Raw genomic sequence first — 8,699 nt, 5'->3', positions numbered from 1 at the left:
TATCCACATGCATATATTTACATCTATATTTATTTCTATTCATGTCTATATTTCTTGAAATTCATGGGCCCCCACAAACTATTTCCATTCATTTTCAAAATGGCAGAGTTTATTAGATTTTATTTTTATAACTCCTTTCTCCAACAATGAGATATTTACTTATTTGTGTAGCTCTCTCATATCTAACCAATCTCTCAATGTCACCTTTGCCCCCTCTCCTGCATAGACCCCCCCAACCTACTCAGGCTCTGATAAACATCCCACACCAGACAGTCTCTCTTTCTCATTGTTCCCATTCTGTTTGCCCCTGTGTTAGTCAGCTTTGTGACAAAATACCTGGAAAAAAAAAACAACTTAGAGGAAGAAAGATTTATATTGTGTCATTGTTTCTGAAGTTTCAGTTTCTGTTGAGTTGGCTTCTTTGCTAGGGGCCTATAGCGAGGCAGAGCATCATGGTGGAGAGTGCCTGGTGGAGCAGAGCTGCTCACTTCATGGTGACTAGGAAACAGAAGGAGAGTGATCACAAGGAAAGGGGTGGGGACAAGATATGCCCGTTCCAAGGCACATCCCCAGTGACCTACTTTCTCTAAGTAAGCCCCACCACTTATGATTTCCACCACCTCCCAATAATCCATGCAGCTAAGAATCCCTCGTTGTATTAATCCATTGATGTCAGAGCCCTCAAAGGTATAATCACTTCCGAAAATCCCCACCTCTGAACACTGCTGCATTGAGAAACAAACCTTCAACACATGAAACTTTGGGGGACTTTCTAAATCTAAATCATAACAACCATTAACTTTTTATTTCTCCATCTTCTCAAAATAGTTACATTCTGATTTTTGATTAGATTAATCTTCAGCAATTATGCTACAGCTTGAGTATCTCTTATCCAAAATGTTTAGGGCTGGGACTGAGGATGTGGTTCAAGCGGTAGTGCGCTCGCCTGGCGTGCATTCGGCCCAGGTTCGATCCTCAGCACCACATACAATGATGTTGTGACCGCCGAAAACTAAAAAAAAATAAATAAATATTAAAATTCTCTCTCCTTCTCTCTCTCTCTTAAAAAAAAATTAAAAAGAAACACAAAATGTTTAGGGCTAAAATTGCTTTTGATATCATATCTTAAAACTACTTTAGAACTTTTGCACATTCATAATGAAATATCTTGGGGATAAGACTTAATTTTAAACATAAAATTCATTTGTTTCATATATATCTCATATGCATAACTTGAAGATAATTTTACACACATTTTATGGTACCTTTGCTTTGACTGCAACCCATCACCAGAGGTCAGGTGTGAAATTTTCCACTTGTGACCATCAGGATGGTTCTCAAAAAGTTTTGAATCTTGGGGCTGGGATGTGGCTCAAGCGGTAGCATGCTCGCCTGGCATGCGTGCAGCCCGGGTTCGATCCTCAGCACCACATACAAACAAAGATGTTGTCTCCACCAAGAACTAAAAAATAAATATTAAAATTCTCTCTCTTTCCCTCTCTCTCTCTCTCACTCTCTCTCTTTTAAAAAAAAAAAGGTTTTGAATCTTGAGGCATTTTAGATCTCAGATTTTTGGATTAGGATACTCAACCTTACTGCAGTCATGCAGATAAGAGTCACAACCCAGTCACAGCCTACCAAACTATGATTACTTTCCTGCACAACTTCTCGTTTTCCCTAGAGTTAATAATTGTCTTGGCTGGGCATGGTGGTACATGCCTGTAATCCCAGTGGCCCAGGAGGCTGAGGTAGGAGGATCGCTGCTGAGGGCCATTGCCAAGTAGTAATGACGCATTGAAATTTCCTTGCCAGCATACCCCATGTTAAATGGACTTGCCTTGGAAATTTGCTGTGACATTGCATGTGTGTTTGAGAAAGGTGACCCTGCTCAAGGATGAGGGTGGATCCAGGTTTAGGGTGTATTCTGCAGGTTTTAGGAAGTATCCCGGTTTAGGATAATTTGGGTTTAAGGCGTTCCTGGTTTAAGACAATCTGGGTTTAGGGAAGTTCCAGGTTTAAGGTTATTGCTGCTGGAATAGGGCATTCCTGCTGCCTGAGTTCCCATTGAGTTCTCGTGGAATTCAGAAAGTATTTGGGACGTGAATTGTGTGGGCAGAACTGGGATTTCCCCAGAACGTGTGTGTAGAGGCCGGTGTGAGTTCTGGAATAAAGAATTGCTGTTTGAATCTACAAAGCTGTGAGTGGCTCGTGATCTTGTGCACAGCCAAGACTGCGGCAGATCGCAAGTTCAAAGCCAGCACCATCAACTTGCTTAGTCTAAGCAACTAAGCAACTCATTGAGACTCTATCTCTAAATAAAATACAAAAAAAAAAAGGGGCGGGGATGGGGATGTGGTTCAGTGGTTAAGTGCCCCTGGGTTCAATCTCCATTACCAAAAAAGAAATAGCAACAACAACAAACACTCTTGTTTGGTAGTTTTCTATGTAATTCACCCTTAAACTCTTCATCATTTATTCAAATCTTGTCTTAATCTATTGACATATAAGTGTATTATTAATTTCAAGTTCCTGGAGAAGTCACTTCCTGAGTCATTGGTCGTGCATTCTGAAAGTTTATAATATGTTCCTTGAATCCATAACTCAATTCACTGGCTGGGCACTCATCTGGAAACTCATATCCTCATAAGTGTTTAGGAAATATTTGTTTAGTTGGTTTCATTTTCACTTTTTCTGTTTTTCTTCTTTCTCTATTCTTTGGGTATTGTGCTTTCTGAACCTGCTCTGTATATTTTTCTCCTATTTTCCATTGCTTTGACTTTTTTTAAAAACTTTACTTTATTTATTATTATTTTTTTATGTGGTGCTGAGGCTTGAACCCAGCGCCTTGCACATGCTAGGTGAACGCTCTACTGCTGAGCCAGCCCTGCTTTGACTTTTTACTCTACTTTCTGGGATACTTCCTCTATTTCCCAATTCTTCTTCCTCTATCTCCCAACTCTTCTATTTTTTCCCCAATCTCAGAGTTAAGAATTATAGATAGCTACATTAGAAAAAAGTTGAATCTTTTTTAAAACTGTGAAATGTAAAAAGATTCAGAAAGGTGCATGTAATGTGAATATTCACTTTAATGAAGAGCCACAAGTCAAATATGCAGGTAACCATCACCCAAGATGCAAAATAGAAACATCTCAAAGGGCTCCTGAATGCATAGAAGAAGTTCTTTGCAAGCTTAGGCAAAGATTTCTTAGAACATACACACACACAAAACATTAACCATAAAAGAAAACATTTAAAATTGTTCTTCATTAAAACTTCTAAATCTCCTCTAGAAAAGATCACTTGTTTAAAAAAAAAAAGCACATTTTTTTCAAATAGGCTAAATATTTGAACAGACATTTCACAAAAAAGGATGCACAAATAGCCAATAAGAACGTGAAAATGTGCTCAATAGCATTCATTATCAAGGAAATGTAAATTAAAAGATTACCAGAATGACTAAAATCAAAAGTTCTGACAATACAAAGTATCATTGAGAATGTGAAACAGTTGCAACTCCAACACATAGCTGGTAGCAAAGTCAACTGATACAACTTGGAAAACAGTTTGGCTGTTTATAAATTGTACTTTCCATATGACCCCTCAAAAGCACTCCAAAGTACTTATTCAAGATTTTTTTTAAGTGTATATCCATGCAAAGAGTTGAACACAAATGTTCATGATGGTTTTTCTAGTGATAACAAAAATCTGGGAGTAATTTAATTATCCATCAGTAGATAAACCGATAAGCCATGTGTGCTTTAGCCATACAATAGAATACAGTAAATGGGAACAAATAACTGATTCATGCAACAACACGGATAATTGTGTCTTACATGCATGATGAAGCATTTAGAATGAACTAAAATGCATCAAAGTGGGGCTGGGGTGCAGCTCGGTGGTAGAGTCCTCGCCTAGCATGTGTGAGGCCCTGAGTTTGATCCCTGGCTCTGCAAAACATGGAAAAACAAAATGCATAAACTAGAAGATGTGTGAATGGATGTGTTAAAACAAGTGTAATAAAATTTACTGCTAGAATCTAGTGGTGAGTATATGGGTGCACATTATAAAATTCTGTCTCCTTTGCTTTATGATTGAATATATTTATACTAAAATGTTAGAGAAGAAAACAATGTGCTGAGTCAAAGAATCCAGATACAAAAACATTTTACCATATGGTTTATTTATACAAAATTCTAGAATAGACAAAACAAATCTATAGTGACAGAAAGTTCTTCAGTGTTTACTTGTGGGCAAGAAGTGTTGATTGCCTAGGGCATGAGGAAACTTTTGGGAATAATAGAACTATTCTGTACTTTGTATGATGGAAATATACATTTGTCAAAAGCCACCAAATTGTGTACTTAAAGTGAGTGTATTTGTTTATGTAAATTATACATTGATTAAGTCGATTTTGGAATGATTTGAAGAAAAAAAATGGGCAAACAAAAGCAGGAAGCTCTTCTTCTCAGGAAGCCCTGAGATCCTAAGTGTATCTAATCAATTCTGAACATCGAAGTGGATGATCCAACTAAGCTGTGCTCAATATCAGTGTTTTCATTTTTCCTTTTGAGTTGTTCAGATTAACAGACTGGATTCTTCCCATCTCCTGTTTGCATAGGAAAGGCCTGGCTGCCAGAGCTCCTGATGGGGAGTGGGGAAGATGGATGAGGTTTTCTAGTCCGGAAGGTATCATTTATCTTGATCCTACTCTTTGTTCCTCTTAAAAAAAAAACCCTTTCTTCCTTTGCTTCTACAACTCCATTCACTCCAGATTTACCTCCTACCTCTCTGATCATTAATTCTCTGTCTCTTTGTAGACTTCAATTCCTTTGTCTTTTTTTTCATAAATTCCTTTGCCTTTTAAGTATTGATTTGCCTTTGACTCTCCTCTTTTTAATAACCCTAATTTAGTTACCTTTTGTTTCAGTGCTCATACATCCCTTGGTAGTATTTCTGTAGTTTTTGCAACCATCCAATCTCTGCCACGTGCTGTTAGTGTTCTGTCTCTTGTTGTCCTTTTTGAAGTACTAAAGGAATATGTTGATTACAGGGTCAAACAGAGAAAGGTAGTCAAGGTCAGAAGAGAGAAAAATCATCAGCACCTGACGGCCACCAGCTGGGTCAGCAGAGTTACAGACTTGGAGGGAGATGCTGACACAGATGGAAGGGAAGCTTAGGTGCAGATGTGGCCTCTCTGTGTCATACTGCTGCTCTGTGATGACCTATTTCCATTCTGCTCTTCCATAGCAGGGGAGCCTGTTCTCAACATCAAGTCAATGTGCAGGCACTCTGGTTTTCCTTCTTTTATTTTTGAACTCTTTTATCATAAAATGTTTGGGAAGAAAATATTGTGATAAATGAAAGAAGCTAAACACAAAGGAATATACAAAAGAATAGATACCTCTTCAGTGCTTAACACCAGAGTTAAATATAGAACTATTTCCCCATGGCTCAGGACACAGGCTCCATGGGACAATCTCTCATGCACACATCCCCTCCTGGGGCCTACAGTGCTGCTTTTGCTGGGGAAGCTATGTTTGAATGTAGACATGCAGTAAGTGGTAGCTATTATTATATCTTAGGCATATTAATATGTGCTTTATACTCCACCCATTGCCTGGATCATTATTCTCATTTTGCTAAGGTGAAAACTGAGGTTCCGAGAGTCTCAATAATTAGGTAACCAGAGTTTAAAGGCATACATACAATAACAGGCAGAGATGTGATTCAAAACAAGGGAGTCTGAATCCAGAGATCATGCTCTAGGAGAAGAGTGTTGTGTGTTATTAACCAAAGAGGTGGCCATGCTGAGAAAAGACACTTGCTACCTCTACTTCACATAGTGACACTGGGCACTGGCTACATTTGGATAATCAGGCCAACCAATATCCAGCCTGAATTCCTCTATATCTTAAAGCAGGTGTTTCTAGACCATGGATTGTATGGAATAGTAATTGGAACCAGATCTTATGATACCAAGCTTTGTTTGGGCAAAATAAGGATTTTTAAAAGAAATATATCTACTCCAAAATAAAGATTTATTATCTACTATCTCTTTAATTTCATGAAAGGGAAAAACAAAAATATAAATAACAGTAACCAAATATTGAATACTCCTTTAAATTGAATACTTGGAGTTTTATATAAGATTCACTACATTGTACATGTTTCTTTTTTTTTTTTCATATACTAAGGAAAAATTTCTTACAGATTGGCATCTGTCCTTAATTTGAAAACCACTATTCTAGAAGTCCAGGCTCTGCATCTTCATCACCATCTCCAACCCACCTGTCCTAATGAAAGTCCTTAATCGCCTGGTTCCTACCACTTTATAGCATGCCATTGTGACTTACAACCTAGCTCACACAGTCTTTGCCTGAGAGTTTTTTTTTTAAAACCAAGTATTGAACGCAGGAGCACTTAACCACTGAGCAACATCCCCAGACTTTTCCATTTTTTATTTTGGGACAGGGTCTCATTAAATTGCTTAGGCTGGCTTTGAACTTATAATCCTCCTGCCTCATCCTTCGGTACCCGGCTTGTTTTTTTTTTTTTTTTTTGGTCCACATTGGGAGCCCACATCACCTTCCTATTTGACAGACTAGGAGGGCCAGACTTTTAACTTCCTTCCCCCTGTGTCATTCCCATCCCTGTCTCCAGAAGTCCTTGTACAATGTCTGTGTACTCTAGCCTACAAGTCTACTCTCCATCACATTGCTCTAGAAAGGACCATCCCTTGGGTTTAGGGATGTGCATACCTGCAGTATGGATTGCTGTTGGGATTTGGAACTGGGGAACACCAAGATTCCTTAGTTCTCCCATCAGTATAAAGGTAATAATATAATAGTTCTAAACTCACAAATTACTATACACATTACTCTTTAGAATATGTCTGGCATATGGTAGGTGCTAAATAAATAAATTGATTTTTTTTTTTACCTGGCATTGATCTAGCCTGGGAATATAAGAAGAAAAGAAAAAGGTCCTACACTTAGAGCATAGAAGTTGTACCACCAACCCCTACTCTGCCTCTTCTCAAATACTCCCTGGCTCCATGGTTAAATGCAAAGGACCAAATAAACTTTTTAAAAAATCTGGTCATGGGGCTGGGATTGTGGCTCAGTGGTAGAGCACTCCCCTAGCACAGGCAGGACCTGGGTTCGATCCTCAGCACCACATAAAAATAAAGGCATTGTGTTGTGTCCATCTAGACCTAAAAAAAAAAAAAATCTGGTCGTATCAGGAGTCTATACTATAACATACATTAATTCATTTGTTTACCAAACAAATATTTTTGAGCTCTCACTATGTCCCAGGTACTATATAAAGAAACGGAGTCCTGTCCTCAAAGCATTCCCAAGGAGGATGTGCAGATGTAAAATTTTTGAAAGAAGAATCTGTCACCTGAGTGATCTGGACGGACTGTACTTGGGAAAGGATCACTATGCCTTCGGCTAGAGATTTGCTACATCCCTTCCTTAGAAGAGGAAAAGAAAAAAAAAAACCACAAAAAGAAACAGCTAGTTCAAAGTCCAAATTCTTATTTTATGGATGTGAAATGTCCAGGTTGCTACAAGATTACCAGGGTTTTCAGCCATACTGAGACAGTGGTTCTTTGTGTAAGTTGTTCAACAGTGTTGGGCCAGCCTACAGGAGGAAAGCCAGACTCACAGAAGGTTGTTCATTTAGAAGAAAGCAACACTAATAATCTGTGCAACTTCCAGAATTTGTGTTTTCTCACAGAAGCCTTATGAGTTCAGTAATTCTAGTTACTCTATCAAAATAATGTAATTATATTTGATTTTGTTAGGTATACAACAATGATCTCCTATTTTAGTGTTTTTCAATAAAGTTTTGATTATGGATAACCCCCCCCATTGAATAATGTGCTATGCATGCATTTACATGTACTCATATACAAAATGTTGATAATGCATATGAAGTATATATGAGGTAATATCTTGTTTATCAAGAAATAATTTTTAGCCCTTAAATTGGCCAAGAACTAGAAAGAAAAAAATAGGCATTTAAATATACAAAATAGGTACCACCAAATTAATTCAGTTGATTTATAAGATCCTTGGGGTCTAGTTATTTTTATTGCAAATGATAGCAAGTTCCTTGGCTGGTTTCCTGGGTTATTAGGAGCTGAGAATTAAAAAAAAAAAAAAAAAAAAAAAAGCTGGATCAGAAGCAAGAGTAGCAGCTGGTCATGAAAGACGAAAAAGTATATATGATGAAAATGATCAAAAAGGCATCTGGAGTCATCGATTATCTAGGCATCGCTGTGCCATGAACCAGTGCAATAACAGATGTTTTCAAGCAGACCGTGAGTCAGGCAAAGGCAAAGGATATTCTGTGCATACTGTTTCAAGAGAAAAAAATATTCAATGCATTTTAGAAGGGTTTTGTGCAAAACAATTCAAAAATAAAAAAGGTTTAATTTGTATAGAGTTGAATTATTGGGAGGATTCATTTAAATGATATAAAATGAATTGGAAAATATTGCCTTTGATTATTACTAATACATAACATTGAATTTTGCAGCGAGAACAGCTATAGTCTATAATAAAGGGCTATTTATAAGTTCAAGATAAGAATGAAAGAAAGACTTAAGTGGGAGTCATTGGGGGAGGAAGATTGGAGAGAGGTCTAAAAACTGCTTAAGCAAAAGCATGATTGTAAAATTGGGAAGAGAT

At 37.6% G+C, this 8,699-nt stretch overlaps 1 pseudogene; it reads left to right on the top strand.

The window, feature by feature from the left end:
* The first annotated feature begins 7,444 nt into the window (after positions 1 to 7,444).
* On the top strand, positions 7,445 to 7,705 carry LOC113194324 (small ribosomal subunit protein eS27-like pseudogene; annotated as a pseudogene).
* The last annotated feature ends 994 nt before the right edge of the window (positions 7,706 to 8,699 follow it).

The sequence above is a fragment of the Urocitellus parryii genome, chromosome 1 (genome assembly GCF_045843805.1).
Source record: "Urocitellus parryii isolate mUroPar1 chromosome 1, mUroPar1.hap1, whole genome shotgun sequence".
Classification (NCBI taxonomy): domain Eukaryota; kingdom Metazoa; phylum Chordata; class Mammalia; order Rodentia; family Sciuridae; genus Urocitellus; species Urocitellus parryii.
Note: the sequence above shows the minus strand (reverse complement) of the source record. Positions and strands in the feature narration are given on the sequence as shown.